A 25,796-nucleotide genomic window follows, 5' to 3' on the forward strand; every position below is an offset into this window, starting at 1 on the left:
TCAGTGAGCTGCCGCTGACAACCGGGAGACAGTGGCGCGTGTCAGCGCCGCTTTCCGGTCCGGCACTGCGAAGGCGCTTCCTTGTGGCTGAAGGGGTGACCTCGAGACGGCATTGAACCTGGGTTTTGGTTTGGTTTGGGTAGTCTTGCCCTTTTTTGGGGGGGTGCGTGTGTATTAATTAGGTGAGTCTGCTCACCCTGCTGGCAGGCGAGTAGCAGAGCCAGCTCAGCATGTAGATTCCAGGTGGAGAGGGATCCTATAGCCAACAGTGGATGAATAAAACCAGGGAGATAAAAGTGTATGTGTCAAGTCTCCCAGGGGCCTTACTGGAGTTAAACTAGCTGGGGAAAAGAAATATGTTAGACTTCACATACAAGCCTCCACTTCTGGAGTCCCTTATTACTTTTTGTTGGTGTATGGGAAAGGCTGGTATGGGTTTGGGATAGAAGGAGCTGCATCTGTTTTGTGTGGGACCTTGGCAGCTTCTGTTGTCTAAAGTGGTTGTGCATAGTTCAGTCGTCTTTCCAACTTCTAAAAAGCAATAGTTGCAAAACAGAGCCCTGGAATTGTTTTGCAGCAACCAAATAATCTCATGGTGGAGTTACTGCCTTTTCATCATCCTGTGCTCTTTCCCCATATTTACAGGGTGTGCTTGTAGATGAGAGACGAGCCGTAAATGTCTAAGAAAAAAGCCTGCTTTAATTACAGGCAAGAATTCTAATTTGTAGTGGGCAGTAGCATCATGAGCACCACTCTTGCATCTAAATTAATACTTGTTTCACAGCTATGACAAGTGCAAAGGTCACAAGCATAGCAGGAGGACCCTTTTTGTTCTCATCCTCCCAGATGTGGGTTCAGGTACATTAGGTAATCTCTTCTTCCTTCTGTAATATGTCTGATCTATTAATGAACTGGAAAATTATTCCAATATTAATCTTATTCCAATCTTAATACAGATTAAGATTTATGAATTGGTGAGAATGAAAACTTTAATCAAGGATAGTTCCATGTATAGGCAAAGCCACGTCATTGCCAGGGATAGCAGAGACATTGTCTTCCAAATGTAGCTGCTGACACTAGTGTCTCTTTTACCCTTTTAGAAGAAAGTGTAAATAAGACTTCTCCCCGTCTCAACTCAGTCCTTTCTCTTGCCCTCTCCCATAGGTAGACTTGATCAGACTCTTATCCATCAAGTGTCAAAGCTAATTATATCTGCAGCATGTTCATGTTTAGATAAGTGTATCCATTTTCAACATTTTTATAGCATGACATGTCTTTCATTCTTTGCTCCCTTAGTAGTTGTTCTTTGTTATATTCTGCCATTTTCTTAAGAATAAAATGTACAAAAAGAAAAAAGCTTACGTGAGTTATATAAACATTCTGATGGTTTTATATGGTGTGTGCCAGAATAGGCATTTTGGAGCACTGATATAGTTACTTGGAAATGTATATAAATTCAGTTCCCTTAACAAGATAAGCTACAGCGGCAAAAGGAGATTTTGGAATATGACTGTATCTGTGTTACTTTTTTGGTCAGCACAATTAAGTTGGTCAGTATTGTCCACTGTAACTTGTCACTGCTAGTAAGACTGAATTCTTATTTCACAGTCCTACATAGAAAATGAGAAGGCATACAAAGAAAATCATTGGGAGTGAAACTTAACTTGTCTTTCTTTATTACTGACAAAGATGTTATGTGTGTAATTTGGAAATATATTCATTTTAAAGTTATATCCCCTATTGAATGTCTCTTCTATGAGCTCTGCATAATAAATTTTCATGGGGACAATAGAGGATTCTTCTTGTAGATAGGTGTCATTAAAGGATTAAATACCGTTTTTTGCAACATTAATTCAAATTATTGGCCTAGATCCAAATACTGATACACAGAGCGAAAAGTTTGAGAAACATAATGACTTAATGCAGTGTATTAAGATCTGAAGAAATGTCTGGTGGTGTATCACAGGGAAAAAGATAAGCTTTTCTTACGGAGTAAGCACGGGCATATAGGTTACTGTTGAGCAATGTATACTCAAACCTACAGGTCTGACTGGTAGCCACTTGGAACTAATTCATTTCCTCACCTCTGTGTCACAGTCATCTCAGTGCTAAAAAAGAGGAGTGTGACTCCCTCTGTCTTGAAGTCTGTTGGGGCATCTGTGCTCTGAAGGATACCAGGCCCATTGCTGATACTACACAGCTACATAACCATGGCTCAGAAGACTGAGAAAATTGCAGAGTTGTGAGGAAAAAAAAAAAGAGGGGGGAGGGGGAAAAAAAAACCCACAACCTGTCAGGAAATCTGAAGAGGAGATTCATGTGAGATGAGAAAGCTAAAACTGCAGACACGGTAAGACAAGGAAAAGCATCAACATGGGCAAGTATAAAATCACAAATTAAAACCAGGGTGTCAGAAATGGCACAGCTGCGGCTCTGCTCCTGACATTTGTCTACCTGGCTAGTAAAGACCCTGCATAGTCTTACAAAACATGGTGAGCATATTAATGCCTAATCTAGTAGTGATCATATGTGTATGATAACCAATTAATAATTTTTATACTTCTAAACTGGGTATATCCTGCTAGGAGAGTCACTTTGTGCTTGACTAATGTGTCCAAACAGGGACCCAAAGAGTGATGATTACAGGAGATAGAAGTTCACAGATAAAGCAAATGTAGGAACTGTACCCCCAGAAAGCTCAAATGAACAGAGGTGCTTCTAGATAAAAAACAACTGGTTTTGCAAGGAGTCTAGTGACTTCATAGGGTAGAAGGGGGTGGGTAACTAGGATGGAAATGTCTAGCTTCAAAGGAACTGAGCAAGAAAGGAGGTATTAACAAAGCTGAAAGTGTGTTGAGGCTCATAAGAGAGAAGAACAGTAGCATAAGTCTTTCAGAAGGTAAAGTTCAACAGCTGGCTTGGAAAACAGCCGTGATACTAATGGCCAATTTTATAAAATCAGATTTAGCAAGCCCTAGCAAAGATCTTCTCCAAATGATACAGACATAATATTGAAATTTGTAATAAAAAGGGAAAAATAAATAAAACCAAAATTAAGTTCACATTGTTGAAAGGCAGGGTGAATATAGATCTAGTGGATCAAGTCATGACTGGATCTTTCGAAGGTATACTTCCGAAGAGAATTCTCAGGGAAAAGTACTTTTTAAAGCTGTACATTTTGTGAATTATACCTACAGGAAAGAAAAAAATAAAATTAATTAGTTTGACTGCAAATAAATGTGAAGGTGAAATGCAGTTTGGGGCACTGTATGGGAAGATAATTTCTCAGAGCAGGAAGTGCAGGGTTTTTCTCATTAGTTGCTCTTTCCAGTTCTTGTCTTGCTTCTTTTCAAGTCTGTGGGAAACAAATAAAAAACACTGGGAGTACATCTTTGAACTTTGTTTGTAAACAGTAATATTACTGAAGCCAAGGCAACAGTCCACAGTGCAGAGCTGGGCTTCAATTTCATAGAAGAGGTACAGTTTGCATTAATAGTTTCATTTGTCATTGCAAATAAAAAAAGAGCTTCCAGAGAAGTTCCAGAGAAAGTGAAAAAGGGAAAGATTTTTTATTATTGGGAAGAAGAGCTAGATAGATGCATATATTTGAAGTCAAAAGTTCCAGAAAACTTGAAGCGGAGGAAAGGAAAGTTGTTATTTATCAATTATCAGAAAAACACCAAAAAAAATGAAAGTGGATTTAACGTCTGCTCAAAAAGCAAGTAACTTTAGTTACAATAGTAATTCCCATGGCGTTGTATCATTAATTACTAGTTACCAGTTTCTGATGGTTCTTTTGATTTATAAGCTGAATAATTGCAGTGTCTCGCAGGATTTGAAGACAAGTCTTTAAACAGTATGTAAGCAGAAGAAACCTATTGTTATCAGCAGGATAGACATTGAATCATTTTTTTGATAAATTTTAGAAAACTAAGATCTCTGATACCTGTCAAACCAAAAACATCAACTGGTGAATAAGCCATAGAATTCTGCCTAAAGGGGGGAAACCCCTGAGCTGCCTAATTTAAATTGTCCTTAGAAATGCTCAACGTGTCTTTTATTTGTCATATTAGATGAAATAAGCACCTGTCTTAAGCTGTAAATTAGAAAGCTGGAACATAGGGCACTGTTGAACAATGGACTTTCAAGATGCAGCCCTGTAATATGGGCTCTCAGAAGGAATCACAACAACAGCAAAGTATGAGGAATTTCTCCTATTTAGTTGATTTGAACCAAGAAAATCATTCAAGGCAGAAGGCTAACAGACTTTCTGAGCGAAAAAGATACTATACCATATAGTATATAAGAGTTCTGAGTAGCTGATTAGATCTGCTGAACCTTACAAGAGGTTCGGTCCAAGCCTGAAGTAGTTTGTTTGAGTTTAGTCATATCAAACAGTGCATACTAGGTTTGTATGATGTAATTTGCAGGGTGACAAGCCTGTAGTTGATTTGAGCAGCAAGTGAGGGTATGATTGACATAATTAACTAAACAAAGCATAATTATTGTGAAGACTACTGACATTGTGTAATTTAAGGCTCCTTAAATAAAATGGTATAGTACTGTTTATGAGGAACACATAATACATTTTTCATAGTTGTTTTGGTTAAAGTTTGTCTTTATCTTGATTTCTGTGTTTCTTTCTGCCCCTATTTTATCACTTGGGGCCACTAAGTTTGCTTTGATCAAGCTGAGCAGGCAAGGTACTCTTCAATTTTATTCCCTTGCACCTGTCTGCGCTTTATCTGGAGCATTGCTTTAATGAAAACTGAGTAACAGCAGCTAACAAAAAGACTGAGGTGAGATTTCCCCTGGGCTGACTTGCAGCTGCTATCTAGCCCAAAGATGACATGTTCAAGTTACTTCTAAATATCAAAGAGCAGATAGTTCTTCCCGAGTTTCCAAAGGCCTCATCTGTCTATTGAGCAGAGTAGCATTATTTAAATCATGCATTTGATCATATTGTGCCACTTAGATATGCTGCTAGGTCAGGCTTTCAGCACCTTTACATCTCTCAGCAGCCTCTGAGAGTTTAGATTTTGCCTTTATGTATTACAGTTACCGTGTTCTACCCAAAACCAAGAATTTCAGGTAAAGATATACTTTATTAAAAACAAATGTAATTTTTTTAAAAAAGCATTGCTCTGAAATGGGAATTGAAATTCATTGAAATTCCTTGCTAGAAGATTTTCCTGCCCTATTAATTTTTGCCAAAATTTTTCATTTATTTATTTGTTTAGTGTAAAGTAAACATTGGCATTCTACAGTAAGCTAAATCAGCTCGTACCATATCTCAAAATGAAGTGTCTCACCCTCTGGATGTGTCCCTGCCCATAGCAGGGGGTTAGAACTAGATGATCCTTAAGGTCCCTTCCAGACCGAATCATTCTGTGATGCTGTTGAGTGGCTTCTCGTCTTTCAGGTACCCAAGGTAGTTGGAATTAGAAGCCTCGCTGTCACATGGCTTCAACAACTGGCATTTATCATAGACTTAATATTACTAGAATATTGTAGTCATTGTACAAGAGGGATGAGTAATCTAAAACTCACAGCCTTTTAGACTGGTGTCTCCAGGAGCCTGCTAAGGCTTTTTGGTTAGTCATGATCTCAACAAAAAATTTTGTTATAGGCCGTTGTGTATGTGTCCACCCATGTTTAATGCAACTTAAGGGTACAAACACATGCACCAAGAGCGCTGTAGATTATTCATTATCTGGGTAATAAAAGAGAAGGATAGTTAGTTGTTACAGGCTGGGAAAATGTCCCCACCCCCACAAATGGCCATTACTTCCCAAATGACCTAGTAACTTTTTCCTTCATGCTACTTTCCATGCTCAGCCCCATTTGGCCCATGCCTTTTGACAGGGGAAGGGGTTTCAGAGGGTAGCAGGGAAATCCTCACTGGGGCTGATGCATGGGCTCAGAGGACGTCCTGGCATCTGTGGTGCTGGGCTCCATCCTGTTGTGTGCCATGCCTCAGCCTGATGCAGGAATGAAATCAGACTCAGAGATTTGCTGAGGGTTATTTAGTCTTCATGGCAATGGACCCCACTACACCTATGATAAGAGCTGCTCCTTGATACCTGATTAAACATTTCAGTACAAACATTTCCTAACAATAAAATCTGCTAATATTTTATGTACCTTTTATAAATTAATCTGAAAATAACATTATTTTCTGTAAATCATCTGTATGAGAACAAATCATGTATTAACTCAGTCTGCAAGTCCATTTCATGTATATGCATGTTGAGAGTCAGTGAGCGAGTAGGAAGCTCAAATGCAACTGAATCCTGTAAAAATGCAAAAAAATCCTGTAAAAAATGCAAAATCCTGTAAAAAACTGAAGATTAAATCAGTTCCCACTTTATCCCTTAATTAAAAAACATGTTTAAAATTCTTATTTCCCTGACTGGAATACTTTGCATAAAAAAATAAGAGTAGAAGACAGTGATCTCACTCATACACAGATGTTTGGTTTTAATTTTTCTTTTAAACTTATTTTTTCAGCTACACCGTGTTTGTTACAGAAAGTAATTCCTTCTCAAAGTGAACCTTCTACTGTAAACCATACATAAGGTGCCTGGACCCAACTTTTAGGAGTTTCTGTAAAGTCTAAACAGTAGGTGGCACTGCTGTTTGGCTGGTCTTTACAGTTCAGTATTGCCAACAATATTGAGTGGCATTTGACTTTTCCAGTTCCCGCTTCTATAGTACTCTTGATCTGGCCAGGAGTCAAGCAGAAGTCTGACTCGCAAATCTTTTCTTAATAAAAATAACAAAAGGATAAGTTCAATGTTGCCAAGAGTTTAATTTGGTGAAAAAGAAATAAAAAAATGAATTCCCCCCCCCCCCCCAAGAAATTAAGATCTGCAAATATAAAGCAGATCTTTGTTAATGTTGCCAATTGTCTCTAAGAATTTCTTCATAATCTTATGACCTGTTGAAAAAAAACATAGGAGTGTTTAATAAAATTAGGAGCAGTCACAACAGGGGTGGTAGTTTTGCTTTTTTGTTCTTTTTCTATTCTGTTTCTGCTTGATTTTATTATAGCCAAAAGCCTAAGTGACAATGAAGATTTTTGTCAGGTTCTTGGTACTTTAATCTCCGCCAAGTAAAGGGAGTGTGGGGGTGGTGTTTGCATCACAGATATATGCATGTTGTTTGATATTAAGAGTTATCTTTCATAAATGTCCATATAGTTCATAAAAGCGATTTTTTGCTTATAAGTTTTCATATAGCTGACAGTTTTATGTTTTCCTTCTCGGTTTTTGACATCTTGGGCGGGACTCATCAAAAGAATGCAAGCATGGGCTACAGTCTAGACATGGGTATTTGAGCTAGTCATTCTAAACTGCTTCACTGGTCAGTGAAGAGAAATAGACATTTTTAGAAAGGAACTCATTTCAACCCAGAGTAGACTTTTAAAATATATAAGATGAATCAATCTCTAAAACTGCTTATTTTTCTTTATGGACATTGAGGAAGGTCTAAGAAAACTTCCTCAGAGGGGTATGGTTGAAGTTTGGCAGAATGAACCTCTGTCCTGGCAGTGGTGTAGGCTCACTTGGCTGCCAAATGCTGACTCTGACACTGCTTGAAATTCCGAAGTGAGATGTATTAATGTCTGGAAGCCAGAAAGCAAAACCTGAAGTCATCCATTAAATAGGAAATTCAGTCAGAACAAAAGGGCACTATAAAAGCAGAATGGCACATTGCTGTTAAATCATTCCATCTGCCCACAACTTGTCTCATTTCATTTCCTAACATATCATTTAAAGTGTCTACTTTTGCACTCCATCTTTCCCTTTTGTCACAGCCTGTGTGAATGACTCTGTTCATGTTTACAGCTGCCATGTCCATGAACAGGCTGCCCAGAGAAGTTGTGGATGTCCCATCCCTAACACTGTTCAAGGCAAGGGTGGACAGGGCTTTAAGCAACCTGGTCTACTGGAAGGTGTCCGTGTGCGTGGCAGGGTGTGGCAGTGTGATTCCCTCCCTGACTCAACCTAACTTTTATCTCTTGTAACTGTCCAAGTGATAACCACCAGTGGCGGTAATGGATGTGTCTGGTCATGATGGTTGCATACTCAAAGTGGATTCAGCGGAGACAGATAACAATGCAATAGCCAAGGGCTAATATGAGCAATTTGCAACCCCTAATCATAATGCCAGTCAGGGTTCAACTCGAGCCAAGTTTAAAAAAACCCTAACTTCTTTAGCTGATATGCAAACATGACCATGAGTCCATTATCTCACTCCTGCATGGAAGTGGGCTGTGCACCAGGATCTCCCCTTGAGCAGGAACACCTCTCAGTGTTACTCCTCAAGGTCAAGAGATTCCTTTCCACAACCGATTCATAATAAGTGATAAATAGCATGCTAGACTTGGAAATATTAGGTAAGTAATGTAAAGGATTGATTGTGCACATGACCCTTTAGACAGAAACTGTTAGCCAAGTCTGGATCCACCTGTACCTAGACTCCTGTCTGAGAAGGAGTTTAGAAATCAGTGGGGTCCTTTATGAACCTCATGACTGAATGGGAAGGTCTCCTTCACAGTTTTGTGTGACCCTGACTTATATGCAGTAAATACCTTGCCACTCAATCTTGGTAAATCACTGGTTTCTATCAATAAATATGTTGCTAATTCTCTCTTACCAGTGAAGTGTGTCATTTTATCTATGACACAGAGGGTTGGACTGGATGATATTTAAAGGTCCTTTTCAACCCTAACCATTCTATGATTCTATGATTCTATGATTTTGAAAATACTGTAACTTGTAACAATATTTGTCCCCTGGTAATTAAGCAAATTAGAACTTAGTTTATTTTTTGTAATATACTTTCTATAATTTTATTAGTCTTTGTTAAGCTTTTACACTTAGGAACAGTATAGAAAATTTATCTAAGTAAACTGATGGTGTGAATATGAAGTAGATTAGTTAGGCCCCATTAATTCTTTGTAGGTACTGATTCAGAATTAAAAAGGTCATAACTGAGCTTCCAGACATAAAAAATGTTTGGATGTTAAAACAGAAAAACATTCCAAAGCATTTCCATCTTTGTTTTCTCTTTCTGTACATCGGTAAAAAGAATAGATAAAACTTTGATTCCTGTTCTTAGATGCGAATTTGATCTTCATAAAAATACCAAAGAGTAATTGAGATAAAAGCCAGACTCCTTGAGTAAGGACATAAATGATCACTTCAGCTTTTTTGGGCCACTTTTGATCTCTGTGTGGCCTATTATCCCCCTCCTTATGAAAACACAGCTTTCTCCTTCCATACAGGCAGTATGTAATGATTCAACACAGCCTCAGTGCAAAATGGTATTTATGAGCAAAATGACTTGTCCTCCCTTTCACCAGGTAACACACCTCAAGAGCACGTGATCTCTTGTACTATCTACAGATACTGTTAACTGTGTCATCACTAACATTTAACTTAAACGTCTCCTTTTCTGACTGAGACACTATGAGACTGTGAGAAGAAAGTTATTTGTTGATTTGCTATGACAAGGCATTCTTTTTTCTAAAAATAGCTAGTTCACAAGGAATTATGGGAAGTTCAGGCAAAGCAATAGAAAATTTGCTGAGCATGGCAATAGAAAAGACAAAATTACCTGAGTTCTAATTTGTATTTTGATCTGTTATGGCACGTATGATATTAAGTAACTTCAAAAAATATCAGATCTGTCTGTTTTGAGTACTGCTTTAGCTCCACAGCTCCTTCAGATCTACAGTTTCACTTTATATTTTATTCCAGTTAACTTTACTAGCTACAATCATCTCCATCACTGTAAAATGAGCAAAATGCATTATTGTATTGGTATTTGCAGGATCATTAAAAGATAACATTAAACAGCATTTGTATTAGACAAACAGTTGCTAATTGAAGCTTTTTCCACATTGATGTCATACATAAAGTTCAGATTTAACTTGTACTCAATGATAGTGAATGAAGCAATGCACGTGATGCATTTGCAGGATCTTTTTTAATTTTTTTAATTTTACCAGTGATGATATAAATTTATAGTAAGTATCTCCTTAAATGACTCGGAGATCTTGCAATAGACACATGTACATAAGTAAAACATATTAATACACCAAACAGTTTGAAAAGGAGGCAAAAGTATATGTAACATTTCAGTCCTTCAAAGGAACCTGCCCGAAGTTCATGTGCTGAGTGTTTTGTGCATGTCTTCCGCTTTTCCAACTGTGACTACAAAATAAAAGCCATTGCCAGACTCAAAGGAATTTAGCAAAGAACTGAAGCCAGAAAGAAAAAAAAATATCTGCAGTTTAGTAATGCTTACTTTAAAACTACCTGATGTCTCAAAAAATGGAAAATTGAGTCTGCCACTTTCTGGAATATCTTTACTAACCATGACTGCTATAGTAATATTTTCTGACAGATTTGCTGAATCTTCTTGAGAGGTAAAAGTGGACAAAGTGTGATTAATTTGATAACATTATCTACCAGGTGCTCAATATTTTAACCTGATGAAGCAGGGGGTTTAATGAAATATTATCCAGTTATACTGTTTTCTGCCCAACTTAAGGAAGAAGTTGAAAGCTTGCAGCTGGGGAATATAGGGAAGATGAAGTTATAACAGTCTAAATAAGATGTATATGAAAAGAATAAAAGGACTCTCTACTTCTATCAATTAACTTATGTTGTCAGTGGTAATGTTTTAGAAATAGTTCTAAGATGTGAAGAATTCCTGGTGAGTCATATTATTTCCCATCTCCCTAACAATTTTTTTTTCATTTATATGTGAATTTAGTTCAGTAGGCATTTAAATAGCTTAGCTCCAACAAAAACTGTGGAAGTATACCTATTCTGAATTAGCTAAGTGCTGGAAAGCTCATCTGAGTTGAAATCTGTTCCAGATGGGGCAGAGCTGGGTTTAGAATGAAGTCCATAATCTAAGCATGAAGCTACTTGTGGGGAGGATGTGTTCTTCTACCATAAATGCCATCCTGAGAATTTTTTCTAAGTAAATCTTCATCTGAATGGTGAATGGTAAATTGTGAAAACAGTTGGATGAAAAATTCCAGTGTGCCTGCGTGGCAGTCCTGACTATATTCTGTTGTTGTGTATCCTCATGAACCTTTGCTTGAGCTTTGTAGATACTGCATAAGCAATCTCATCATATTTCCCACCTTACTGCTGAGAAGAGGTCAAGTCTCTCTGCATCCAGGTGATGTGTGGCAGCAAGCAGCAGGAGCTGCTGTCAAATGATGATGCTGTGAGTCCACATCTTGGGAGTCCTAGGCAGGAGCAAAGAGGTCTGCCTATGAGCAAGGATTTCTTACTTTTCAGCCCACACCCTTCTCATACTGGGGCAGAGCTTGTCATCTCTGGGAAGTATTGTGGAGAGCAGAGCACTTTGAGAACAACAAAATAATTTCAGAATGCAGGAATTCTTACAGGTGAAATTCAGACTAAAAATATTTATTTCCTTATAAGCACACTTAAAATTCCACAGTAAGTTCAGTATAATTTGCTATTTTATGACAGCCTTTAAGTGCTGTAGATAGACCATGGTAGCTTTTGACATCAATGTGTTCTAAGGGCATGGTATCTGAACATGGCTTAAAATTGGGATATTTTGCTCTGAGAAACTGACAGACACCCTTTTTAATATGTTTTCATATTTGATAGTAGTCTAATTTCAAAGCAATTACATTTGTTACATTTTTGTTGCAAAAAACAGGTCTAATTTCAGAAATTGCTCTATAATAACCTTCCAGAATTGAATGTAATTTCAGAAGTGGTATTTTAGGGTATTTTCTATTGGTTTTGTTCATGAAAAAAATATCTCCCTAAATATTCAGTAAATTAATTAGTAAAATTGTCATTTAAATTTTTTTTTTTTTGTAATATACACATTAATGAATAGCTTTTCCCAATAGTTTGTTGAACTCAAGTAATAATACCAAATAGAATGTGCAAATACTTTTTGGAATCATCACTAGAGATGGGTGACGATTTCTTTATGAATAATTTCAGTGTGAAGTATTGAAGCAGATTTAACTATTGAGATAGTTGAATAAGCATTAAACTAACTCTTTAAGCAGAAATATTTCAAGCTTTTTCTTTGTCCTTACTGCTGGACAAAGCATTTCTCCTTGCTGGGAGTGTTAGTGACAAACCCCCCAAAAAATTCTCTTTTGCCATCATTGTATTGTGAATGAATAACTCCTGCTAGTTTTAAAATACATGACAATCTTCATTATCATAATCCTCATGAGAAATGACATTTACAGGTAAAGATGCTTACAGAATACACAGAAGTAAACTAATAAATAATGTATATAATATATATAATAAATATATATTATATATATAATATAAACTAATGTATTTTTACATTTTTTTAAAAGAGACATAAAAGCAGCTTTAGTTTACATGCCTCCATCAGGTACAGAATAATGAACACATAGCTCCTGCCTTTGGAAGATGGACTCTCTCCTCCTGTCTGCCTGCATGGGAATCATAGAACCTGAGGAAGTAGGGAGTTGCATTTTTATTTCCTCTTGATCAGTCATGGCAACTGGCAGGGAAAAGTACATATTAAGATGTTTTAATAGGTACACAGCTTTCAAAGAGATATGGAAGGCTTATTGAAGCATTTCATTTCTGTAAGCAATATAAAATTCAGCTTATTTGATAATAAAATTGTAGCTTTAGACTTATACTGTGTACAGTGATCTTTCTTTGCACTTTCTTTGAATGTGCAAACTTCAAGAAAACCCTCAGCTACATTTAATTGGCCTTAGTGCTTTCAGAAACGATAACTAACCTTAGAGATTTTGAGGGCAAAAATAATTCTTTGCCCTTGCAGCCAAACTAATCCAAACAATAAACCCATTGCCACTGGAGAAATGAAGGCAATGTCTATATTGTTGTAACCTGGATGAGACTTCCACGGACAGAGAAAGTGATGCCTCCCTCCTTAAATCAGCATATACACTGACTCATGTTTTGATAGGAGTTAGATAAACCTCTGAAAGAAATTAAATTTTTTAGTTGCTGTTTGTTTACTTTTTGATAGTTGTTTTGATCTGCATGTCTGACCCATTTAGGTTTTATTAATTTTAATTATGACAGCCCATATTCAGATAAAATGCATGCAACTGGAAGTTTTTGAAGTGCAAGCTGTCAGGTAGTGAAATACTGTAAATCCACTGTATTCCCATAAAGATTTTTTGCTAGAAAAGGTTAAGTTTATTCAGCAAAAACCTGTTAAATTCTTGCAAATACCTGGGCAAAAATTTTATTCTTGTATATTATCTTTTTTTTACTAAAAGTAATTTTAGTACTTTTTGCTTCATTTTTTTTTTTTTTTTTTTTTTACTACAAAGGGATTTTGCTTATCATCTTTTAGAGTCTGATTTATTAAATTTCAAATTAAGATTGACAGATTATATTTTGACAGTTTCTGGATATTTATGCTTTCAAAACATGTGACTCCAGGATGAAATCATTTTTATCGTGTAATCATGAGTCGTACAAGATGAAGAAATTTGCATATGCTTGCCTCAATCTGCAAATATCCTCAAATGGGTAATACCTCGTATCATTTTAGCCTGTTCCTGAAATAGTTCAATTTGTGTGGTAATGTTCTTACAGTAAATTTGATTGCAGGCTGGCATATCTCAACTTATATTTCCCTTTCCTGTACAATTGATATCTGTCCCTCTAATTTCTGTGGTTTAAAATTGAAGAACTTTCATGGTACTGTAAATTTCTAAGACAAAATAAGGCCAGACTTTGAGGGACAACAGAACCAGGGTGCATTTCTAACATTCAATATGTATCTATACATAAAAAAGCCCCCTTATTAAAGGGCCAACTAATAGCAGAAACAACATCAGATATTTAACTTTTTTGATGTCAGAAATTGATGTTGGTATGATACACTTGCAAGACTGTAGTAGCTTGGACCTTATGCTGTAGTAATAAGAAAAGCCATTTATTTCAGCTGACCTTATGGCTGTATCACTGGATGTTCTGGAAAGGTATAACTATGAATAACTTTTATTGAAGTTCAAGTTTTTCTTTTCTTTTTTGAGTAACAAAAAATTGATATAACTTTAAATTCAGCCGAAGGAAGGATATTACTGCAGTACACAAAGGGTTGTGGTCAAAGGCTCAGTGTACAGCTGGAGACCAGTAACGAGTATGAAGAGAGGCTGAGAAAGATGGGGCTGTTCAGCCTGGAGAAGAGAAGGCTACGTGCAGAACTCATAGCAGCAGCCTTCCAGTATCTGAAGGGGGCATAGAGGGATGTTGGGGAGGGACTTTTCGTTAGGGACTGTAGTGATAGGACAAGGGGTAATGGGTTAAAATTTAAACAGGGGAAGTTTAGGTTGGGCAGAGAAAAGATTCAGAGCAGCCCTGCAGAGAAGGACTTGGGGGTGTTGGTCAATGAGAAAATGAACATGGGCCGGCTTCAGTGTGCGCTCGTAGCCCAGAAAGCCAACCGTATCCTGGGCTGCATCAAAAGGAGCGTGACTAGCAGGTGGAAGGGGGTGATCCTTCCCATCTCCTTTGCTCTCGTGAGACCTCAATTGGAGTATTGTGTGCAGTTCTGGTGTCCTCAACATAAAAAGGACATGGAACTGTTGGAACAAGTCCAGAGAAGGGCCACAAGGATGATCAGGGGACTGGAGAACCTTCTGTATGAAGACAGGCTGAGAAAGTTGGGGCTGTTCAGCCTGGAGAAGAGAAGGCTGCCTGGAGACCTCATAGCAGCAGCCTTCCAGTACCTGAAGGGGGCCTATAGGGATGCTGGGGAGGGACTCTTCATTAGGGACTGTAGTGATAGGACAAGGGGTAACGGGTTAAAACGTAAACAGGGGAAGTTTAGGTTGGATATATGGAGGAAGCTCTTTACTCTAAGGGCGGTGAGGCACTGGAATGGGTTGCCCAGGGAGGTTGTGAATGCTCCATCCCTGGCAGTCTTCAAGGCCAGGTTGGACAGAGCCTTGGGTGACATGGTTTAGTGTGAAGTGTCCCTGCCTGTGGCAGGGGGGTTGGAACTAGATGATCTTAAGGTCCTATCCAACCCTAACTATTCTATGATTCTATATGCATAACATAGCTTCACTTCCTGTTGTATTCTCTTCTGTTCCATTCCAGTCTCTTCTGTTCTATTCCATTCCATTTTATTCCGTTCCAGTCCCTGCTCTCACAATGCATTGTACAAGGAGGAGATCCTTATTTATCTGAATTGCCAAGGGAATTTCAGCACCAGAAGCACTTTCAAAGACACAAATCAGAACGGTTACAGGTGGAAAGAGTATTTTATTTCTTTCTAAATGAAGTTATTTGATTTAGTTCAGCTTAGTTAATTTTAGTCTGTTTTAGTTTAAACCTTCTGTTTAGCTCCCTTGCAGCCTGACAAAGGAAAGCCAGGGCAGGAGCGGTGCCGTGGTAGTGGGAGAGCAGTGCAAGAAGAACCCAGCCAGAAAGGGCCAGGGAAGACCTGACAAGGGGTGGTGCTCAATGCTCCAGAGGACAGCAGCAAGTCCCAGGGCCACGCTGGGGAGTCCAGAAGGCTGCCTCCCCCCGGATGCGGGGCACGAGGGCCGCCTGCGTGGAGCACGAGCCACTGCCTTTGGGACACCATGATCCAAAGGAGCCCCATGAAGGGGCTGTGCTCGGCTGCAGAGGAAGGCAAAAAACCCCAGGGACGCTTGCTAGTGCAGCCTGGGGTGAAAAAAGCCCTTTCCTCCCCCAGCTGCAGGACATGAGGGGCCAACTTCGTGGAGCATGAGCACCAGGCACAATGGACCAGAGGAGCCCTGACAAGTGGTCATGCTCAGTGCTCAGAGGAAGGCAAAAAACCCCCGGGGACCGGTGCTAATCTGCTCCGGGGGAAAATTCCTTCCTGACCCCAGTGCTGGCGATCGGCTACTCCCTGAGCATGTGAGCAAGACCTGCTCCCGGTCCACACGCTGGTTACGCCTCTAAGGGGACACTGGCACTGCCTTTTCTGCTTCCACCTGGAGCCGTCTCAGGGGCTTCCAACACCAGCAAAGTGCCATTGGCCTGATGAATCCTCGCAGCAAGAATCCTTCCCGTGCTCGGCAATGGGAGCTCCAGAGCAATGAGAGAGGGCACTGAGCCACCTGTGCACCCTTTTTCTTCTGGCCACTGCCACTCTCTCGCCAGGAGATGAGGACGGCGAGCTCCCCGACAGCTGAGGCAGGAGCCCTCGATGACGCTTTGAGCGTGGCCCCTCCAGGAGCTGGAACTGCAGCACAGAACCTCCCGCAGCTTCGTGCAGCTCCACGTGTTCCCTCCTTCAGCACCCCGACAGGCAATTCCCCAGTGCGCAGCCGATGAGGACGGCGGGTCCCCGGCAGCTGCAGCAGGATTTCCGTCCATCCGATGATGCTTTGAGCGTGGCCCCTCCAGGAGCTGGAACTGCAGCACAGAACCTCCTGCAGCTTCGTGCAGCTTCAAGTGTTCCCCCCACCAAGCCCCTCCCCCCTCCCCGGAATTCCCCCGGTGCCCCAAGGACTTCCTCTCGGATGCCCTCAGGCTGCCAGCCCTGCCCTGGTGGCAGTGCCGGGCACTCTGGCAGTGGAACACGCGCCGCCGCCGCCTTATACTGCCCCAGAGCATTGTGATGCTGGCGCTATGACACAGGGGTGACAGGGCGCCTACAGCCCTGCCCACCGCAGCCCTGCTGCTGCTGCTGCTGCCCCTTCACCCAGCATCCCTTGGAGAAAAGCCTTTGGGCTGCTGGCCCTGAGGCAGTGCCTGTGCCCAGGAAGCCCAGGGGGATGTCCCTGCCCATGGTGGCCACACCCTGGGCACCGCTGCGGGGTGTCCCTGTAAATAAATCTGTGTGTTCGGGCTGTATCCATAAAGGCTTTTATAGCCCGTACCGTCATTTGATGGTGGCGATCCCGAAGGTGAAAGGAAAAGGGTTTGGGTTCCCTCTGCATGAACTTTGCAGAAACATGGAGAGCGTACAGCATTTCCTCACCGTTCCTTATCAATACACCAATTGGCATTTGCGACTGCACTGCTCATGGTGAGGTCTTCTTCTCGGAAAGGAGAATTCAAGAAATCTCTCCTGCGTTTGCTACACAGCGCAACGTTTGTAGCAGAGAGTGTTTAGGTGTTTGCTTGTGTTTGTTAACATTCATGTGTCTAGTCTGGGGATTTACCTCTTGCATTAGTACTTGAGTGCAACACTTCACTGACTGCTGCCTAATTCCACGTTCTCGAAAGCTCAACAAAGCCTTTTGATCCCAATTTGGTTTAAACTGTCTGGATCAAGCAGGTTTTCCCTGCAACACTCATGAAACACAAGTAAGTGACTCAGTTGTGTAGAATAGTTTTAAAACCCTCAGTGAAGTATTGTGTAAGAAGAACATGGAGCTAAGAGGTGATGTGTTTTGAGACCATCTTAAGAAGCTGAAAATGCGGAGGCTGAGAAAACTGGGGTTGTTCAGCCTGGAGAAGAGAAGGCTGCGTGCAGACCTCTTAGCAGCCTTCCAGTATCTGAAGGGGGCCTATAGGGATGCTGGGGAGGGACTCTTCATTAGGGACTGTAGTGATAGAACAAGGAGTAAGGGGTTCAAACTTAAACAGGGGATGTTTAGATTGGATATAAGGAGGAAATTCTTTACTGTGAGGATGGTGAGGCACTGGAATGTGTTGCCCAGGGAAGTTGTAAATGCTCCATCCCTGGCAGTGTTCAAGGCCAGTTTGGACAGATCCTTGGGTGACATGGTTTAACATGAAGTGTCCCTGCCCATGGCAGAGGGGTTGGAACTAGATGATCTTAAGGTCCTTTCCAACCCTAACTATTCTATGATTCTATGATTTTGGAACTCGTTTACTAATTTTTAAGAAAGTTATGGACTCCAAAATGGAGTTCTTTTTGATTGTCCTAGAGGAAGTCCTTGCTTACGCCAGTTATTTATTACCTTTGAGCTTCCCTGTCTTGATAGACAATTTTTATTACGCCAGAGTGAATCAACTTCTTAAGTGTTTGATTAATTTTTAGCACTTTCAGTCAGAAAGAGTGGATAGATGCCTTCAAATAGAATTCGGATATATGTGCTGCATTTTTTTATATATATGTTTTTGTTTTTTAAAGGGAACGTAGGTAATAACTACCTTTTTGTGTATTTTCAGCTAATGCAACAAAACAGCCTTTGAGCTGTTTGTAAGCAACATCTCAGCACATACAATTTACCTGAATGAAGTTTTCTCTAGTATTTTTCTAAAAATCATTAGAACTTTATAGAATTTGGTCCTTATAGCATATTTGTGCCCTTGTTGTTGCACATTCACCTCATGTTCTCTTCTTTGAACTTCAGATGTCATCATTGGTGTCGTACGTGTTTGACCGAGTAAAAGCAGGGGTTAGCTCAAGACATTATTATAGACCTAACTTTTGAATTTCTCTGAAAGAAAAAAAAGGGCTGTATCTTTTCTGCACCAGTATTCCTCCATGAATCAAGCAAATGAAATTACAAGTCATTAATTTTGTTTGCTTCAGCTCTTCTTTCAATAACACAGCCACAGTCTTTTGACTGTTAGGAAAATCAAACACAATCAAATTAGTCTAGAGTTTAATTCTGGAGTTTACCTGCATATTGTCAGTGCTGCACAGGGAAGCTGCTTCACTTTCATCAACAAAAACTCCAAAGGATTTAATTTCAAAGACTTCCAAAATTACAGCAAAATATTAGTGCTGTGGTTAATTATGTGTAGTTGTTGAATGGAAACCTAGCCTCTGGTCCATTTTTATTCACTGATCATAGAAGGATATTAATCTAGGGTAGATTCATCATGCTTTTGCTTTCAACCTTTTCCTCTGCCCCGTAAGTTGTTAGTTATTTGTCCTCAGTTTCTGAGTCCTTTCAACGGTTTACAGAATTGAGAGAGATTTCTTGATCACTCTAGTTCCCTGCAAGCTGAAACCCATGGTTGGAGGTTTCTGTAAAGGTTGTATAGATCTGTGCTGCTGTGGACAAGGGAGTCCCTCATTCTCTTCTTCCTAACTCCTCCATCACTAATGACCTAGTCCTGCCAAACAAAAAAAGTTTATTTTTTTTTTTTTCCCAGAAAAACCTGTTTCCTATTCCAGAGGTATAGGTTAAAATGACTGCTTATTCCTGATCATATGTAGTTATTCTATATGAACAATTTTACAATATTTAAATAAATGTAGTTTATTTGTTTAATTCTGATTATTCGGTGATTTTCTTTGACACTTAAAGCTCTATATCTAATTGTATTCCTAAATTCTTCTCACTGCAAGAAGATTCCACTTACCCACTTCTGTTTATCAAAATTTTCACTGAAAATCAACACTCTCTGCTTGCTATTTACTGTATTTTCTCCTGGATTGCGGGGAAAAGGGGATAGACATCTCCAGATGACAATCAATGCCATTGCCCTTTAGATAACTGCTGTAGGACAGGTCTCATTCCACAGACTGCAGAGAAAGCCTTGATGAAGGCTTTGACTAAATACTTCTTTTCAGAACTTAGCACTGTATTTGTCTGAGTTCAGTAACAAGAATCAAATTCAATGACATGAAGCACAAAACCCATAGAAATAATTTGCTAATCTGTGTATCTTCAGCAATTAGCAGAAAGGATAGTTGGGCAGCCTGTATGTTTCATTCTGAAATTTCTGTATTGTGGGGCTTTTTTTAAAATGTGGTTTTATATTCTTGTGTAAATGTTCTACCATCTTACGATCTACTGTCTTTGAGTTTTAATAAACAGTTCTCTATTGATGACAAGAAGAAAAAGTGTCTGAAATAGTGATCAACTAAGTGTCTGAAAAGAAAGGGTGAAATATAGACGTAAAAGAATGGTGAGTAGGAAATCAGATGAAACAGGTGGCTCTAGAAGAAGCCAGAAGTAATGAAAAGTACTTACATGTGACAACTGCACCCTTCCCCCCTTTCCTAAATCTTATATTCTTCTGAAATATACATCCTGAATGTCAGGACACATCCTGTCACTGTCAGAAGTGTTAAGGAGAATAAAATTCCAGATGAACTTTTGGGGTTTGATTTTCAAGGTACAGATACAGCCTACTGCAGGTATTAAATATTTCTGAACTGAAGGACATGCCCATATGTATGTGTGCATGTGCATTTATGTGCATCTATATCTCTCATATAGATATATATTTTACCACTGCTGCTGCACTGGAACCCATCAGTTCATAAGCTGAGATCACTAAATTGGAGGTTGAGCTAGATCTGTTTACAGACATTTCCTTAATGAGATTTCTATCATCTAGTATTATACATGCTCTATATTTCCAATTCAGAAGTCTGGAATATATATCTAATGTGTAAAATATAACATTTGACCAACTTGATCAGTCAGTAGTAATTAAGCAGCTGTGATAGCTATTTATATAATTGAAGAAAAAGTTTACAGTCAAAGCCTTAGAGCTAGAATGAGGAGTTCTATGCTTCCGAAATTATAACACAGTGCTACTGAAGACCAAGCCATTTTAAAATTAGCAGAAACTATTTGTAAATACACAAGTATTTTATTTATTCATTTTTATTATATATAATATATTTTACATAGCTTCACATACAGCTGAATTACTGGTTTATGTTTGCATATCAAGGTTTTGCTAGCCAGGGAGCTACTGGGGTGGCTTCTGTGAGAAGCTGCCAGAAACTTCCCCCATGTCCAATAGAACCAACACCAGCCAGCTCCAATATGGACCCACCATGGGCCAAGGCTGAACCCTTCAAAGATGATGGAAGCAACTCTGTGGTAACATATTTAAGAAGGGGAAAAACTGCTGCTGGATAGACGAGTGAGAGTATGTGAGAGAAATAGCCCTGCAGACGCCAAGGTCAGTGCAGAAGGAGGCAGGAGGTGCTCCAGGCACCAGAGCAGAAGTTCCTCTGCAGCCCATGATGAAGACCCTCAGGCTGTGCCCCTGCAGCCCATGAAGGTCCGCACTGGAGCAGATCTCCACCTGAAGCCCAGGGAGGACCCCGGGCTGTAGCAGGGGTGATGCCTGAAGTAGGCTGTGACTCCATGAGAAGCCTGCTCTGGAGCAGACTCCTGTAAAGACCTGTGGCCCATGGAGACAGGAGCCCACGCTGGAGTTACACAGAAGCATCTTCTTTGGGAAAGTATTTTACAGGTTAAAGGCATTAATTTATTAATTTATAGTTACAAATTTGAAATTTTTGAATGGCAGACACGCAAGGGACCATGCCTATAGACTCCTCTGTGTTAGGCTTATGCACTGCAGGTGGTGTTGAAGTTCATGTGTTCCTACATTGAGACTATGTTCCACAAAAATGGAGAAACCACTGTATCCATTTGTATCCATTCCTTGCCTGAGGTATCTGCTGTATGTTGTAATTACATCATGGAGCTTCTCCTTAACTTCCTTCCAGAGTTTAACGCAGTAGGAAATGTGACACTTGATACTATCAAACATTACCTGCCATCAGCAATTAAATCTCCTTGCTCTCTTTTTTTATGTGCTTCCTTAATTAAGTTATGAATCTGAATGATTTCCACAAATTCCTCAAATTATCTAGTTTTAACACAGTTGGTATAGACCAGTAATCTCTAATCATAGCAGGGTAACTGCTGTTGAGTGGCATCAGGCCTCCCACCAGGGTTTCAGAGGTTCACATTGCCTCAGTCTGCCTGCTCCATAGGCTCCCTATCTGAAACCTGTCAAAGAGATAAAAGCATCCATTATCTGCCAAAGTATGTTCGTCAATATAATGGTAATCACATAAAATCAGTGGTCTTCTTTCATGCTTAGCATATATTGGTAGGGATGGCTATTTCACAAAATCTATCATTCTGAGAGATTTTGTTTACTTTTTCTCTTGTGTTCATTTAAAAAATATGACAACATGCAGTTCTTTTAAGACTGAGGCCACGGTTTTGTATACAAATTGCATTAGAGGATCATCATGTTCCTCACCAGTTTAAACCTACAGAGTACAAGCCAGGACACAAGCTTTCACTACTTACTTCAACGTGTTTTTTTCTCTGTTTTATTCCTATAGTCTTCTCCATCTAAGCTACAGTATATATCAAGGTCTTTGTCCTCTACCTTCTATTTTCTACTTTATAAGTTTGTTGTGTGATTCAAACAATGCTTTGCAATTAATACTTTTGGAAGTCATGTGTTTCTTAGATGAGATGCTCCACTCAAAGAGCTAAAGAAGATGCTATAAACAGAGGATCTTTTATACCTGCAGGGGGCATTGCAATACAAAGAAAAGTAGCAATGGAAGCTATTAAGACTTTTCTCCAACCCGTTTGCCTGATGACATTTTATATGAGGTTTGACTGTCAGGTTTGGAGTCTTTTTTTTTTTTTTTTCAAAAAAAAGTTGTTTCTTGAAGATATTAATCAACTTTTTCTTGTGTGTTTGAAGTCACATTAAGAAGAAGATTTAAATTACATTCTGAAGGATGCTTTTCTATATTCTTGTACGTACTAATATTGATGAGGAGCATTAAGATGATGATTTTAAAGTGGGACATAAAATGCGATTATGTTTGCTCTTACTATACTACATATACTTCTATGTAGTATAGAAAAAGAGTTTTCAAATGATCTGTTAATAACATTTCAGACATCTTTACTAACTTGGTGATTTTACTTAGTCTATACACATTATGAATGTCTTGCTATAATTTTTTAGAAATATTATATTTATATAGAAGAAACAAGACATGACATCTCAGCTGGCAAGCAGTTCTAATATAAAATGTTATCTGATGTGTTACATGCATATATGAGAGTGCTGGTGGATAAATTGTCACTTTTCATAGAATTAATTAAGTATTGGCTGTAGTAGAATTGTACAGATTTATAACCTATAAAGTTATGAGTGCAAACCATGTATAACTTCCAATTCACAGATAATAGATGGACCTTTGTAAACATAAACATTGGGAATTATGGAATTACACTTCTAAAATAGCCAGGATATGTACATATGAATCTGTATAGAAGCTGAATATGATGATCAAATGCCCTGATAGAGATGTCATTGATTTTTCAACACTTTGCCAACCATTCTCTGCTTCCCAGTTATGGAAAATCTTTCTCCTTAGTAGACAAAAAAAAAAAAGCTATTAACTATTAGCAAAAATGGAAGTTGACCAGAGTTGAGAGCTGTCACTAGGCAGAAAAAGGTGATTAGTTGGTTTTACTAATCACTCAAAAGGAGAAGACTATCCAACGCCTGCAAGTACAGTGCAATGGCTGTAGTGGTAGCTGCATGATTGATAGTATTTCTCTGCAGTTTCAGCTCGTTTTACTCCCTTTCAGTCCTGGAATGCCATTTTTTTTTGTATCTATTCTCCCAGTAGCAGTCAAATTATAATGACTTACAAGTTTTAGTTATACCGTGGTTTGTGGGAGCCCACTGTTATTCTTTCAAAATGGAATCACGCATCTTTGCAAATTTATATCCAGTTATACCCAGGAAAAATGGAAGACCTATTTTGGTGGTAGAGTAATCATAGATTAGAGGCTTAGCTGAGGGGAGATAATTTTATTTCCAGGATTTATCAGTAAACTGTTTATAAATGCTTTGATTTGTTTGGTCCTTCTTTGTAGATTTAAAGGAAGGATTTGACACCATGTTCCTGATATTCTGCATTTCCTGATAAATGCTCTACAATGCAATAACCATTGTGTTCTTGCAGCAGATCCTTATCTCTAGATTTGTCAAAACTGAATGAAAGGCCACTATAATTCACTTACTATATTTTATTCTGCATTAGGATTTCAATACTTCTGGTTGCACTTTCGCTGACATTTTCAAGAATAAAACATTGGCTCGTTTTTTACCATTTTATTCTCTCTGTGACATTGTTCTAGGAAAAAGAAAAAACAGCATTGGAGCTGCATTACTGTTAGGTATGGAAAACAGCTATATCTTCATATAACCCCCACAAAAAGAAAAATATATTATCCACACTAATATAGTGGCATTATCTATTTCAGATGTGTATTTATTTTATACAGATTTCTTAACTGATTTCCACATTTTTTAAAGCTGTTGGGGAGTTATCTTACAGATTTCTTCACCAGTTTGTCCAGGCAAGGCTGTATTCTATGTGTAAGTGCCTCTTTACTTAGTCAGGCATATTCCATTAATAGTCCTCTACACTGAAAGCAGATGCATTTTAGTCTTAATAGATCAACTGTTATGTATCACAGTTGTAAATGTAATCAAAAGTAGGTTTCTGTGATTATTTTTGAGACACCATTTCAGAAAGAAAGGTAGAAAATAGAGGAAGGAGAAAGGTCTTCATAACATTCACCAAACAAAAGCTAATCAAATAGTCAACAATATGAAAGAGCTTAATTCTTAATTAGTTCAAGATTTGCTTGCTTCATCGGGACATCATTTGTTATTGATGCAATAATGCTTATGCTTCGAATGGCACAGATACTTCTAAGTTCCTTAAGATGACAGAGAGAAGAGCCATCACCTCTTGACACATATTTGTTATAGTTTCTCTTTTGGTCTAGGAAGTGTTAAAGGTCAGGTCTCTGGCATTCAGATTGAATCCCAGGAATTCATACTTGAAGTTTTAGTTTTTCCACATTTTCCACATTTACTACAGTTTGAAGCCCTTTACAAGTGCTATGTGAATAAGACAAATATTTCCTTGTTCATGGGGATTTTAGAACCAGACCATAGAATTTTATGGACAACTGTGATGGAAAAGTAGACTACAAGTATACAGCTGTTCATTTTCATTTTGTTTCATTTTGAAGGTTTTCAGCTCATCTTTTCTCCTTCCGTAACAGAAAGCTGACAAAGGTGTATCAAAAAAAAGTACAATAAAGTGAACATGGAAAATATGCATCTTGTTATCAACAGTGTTTACCTGTATTTGTAAGTTACATAATATTCCTCAATATTCATTCCTTTAGCTAGAATGACATCTATTAAAAGATGTACAAAACAGGAAAGATGATTGGTTCAGGACAGTTTCAAAGTAATTCCTTTATTACTGAATGCACAAGGAATCTGAAAGCTTATGTTATGAAATCATAGTTTCCTTTCTTAGCTATAAAATATTTGATCACTTGATGCACAGCCAAATACGTGCATTCCGTCACCCTAACCTTCGCTTGTGAATACACAAAGACAGGTGTAGATTTAATTTTCTGGTGAGAACCAGTTCATTGCTCTAGTATAATCTATATATAGAATAGCAATGTCAGATGGCAACTTTGGAAAAATGGGTTACATTTTTAAACCTAGAGTTAACCAATCAACAGTAATAATTAATTAAATAAATAAATAATAAAATAAAATAAAAACATACTAGTGCTTTGGGACAAGATTGTTTAGAACCAGCACACAGAAAGGTCTCATACATTCAAAAGTTGACTTCTGTTTTGTCTTGGGTAAGGTTGAGGTATGAATCTCGTTGTCATTGTTTCAAGCACTTAATGTCTAGAGTGTTGCTGTTTCCAAGTACCAAGAATTAGCCACAGCAGATAAAACGGACAGCACTTTGAATTAACTACACTGCTTTGGTGGTAATCTCACAATCTGGTCAGATTCTTAGAACTACCAGTCTTCCACATGCTGTAGAAGGTGGCTTTCCTTCCTGAGGTAGAGACTTAGCACCTACTGTTTCATTTCTTCATCTTTTCTGAGAATTCAGGACAGGCTTGATGCTGTCAAAAGGAACTTGTTTGCCTTCAGCCAGTTAGGACACTGAGTCTTTTGATTCATTGTTGTACTCGATTGCAATAGGTG

The 25,796-nt window shown here is 38.8% G+C and overlaps 1 long non-coding RNA gene across 1 annotated transcript; it reads left to right on the forward strand.

The window, feature by feature from the left end:
* Window positions 1–181: 181 nt before the first annotated feature.
* On the forward strand, window positions 182–7,828 carry LOC133272581 (uncharacterized). Its single transcript, XR_009744471.1, has 3 exons — window positions 182–867; window positions 6,511–6,622; window positions 7,485–7,828. It is a non-coding gene; the product is annotated as an uncharacterized LOC133272581 (long non-coding RNA).
* The last annotated feature ends 17,968 nt before the right edge of the window (window positions 7,829–25,796 follow it).

The sequence above is a fragment of the Pezoporus flaviventris genome, unplaced genomic scaffold, assembly GCF_033815535.1.
Source record: "Pezoporus flaviventris isolate CSIRO_AGI_PZ_B2104156 unplaced genomic scaffold, CSIRO_AGI_Pfla_v1 ptg000030l, whole genome shotgun sequence".
Taxonomy (NCBI): Eukaryota; Metazoa; Chordata; class Aves; order Psittaciformes; family Psittacidae; genus Pezoporus; species Pezoporus flaviventris.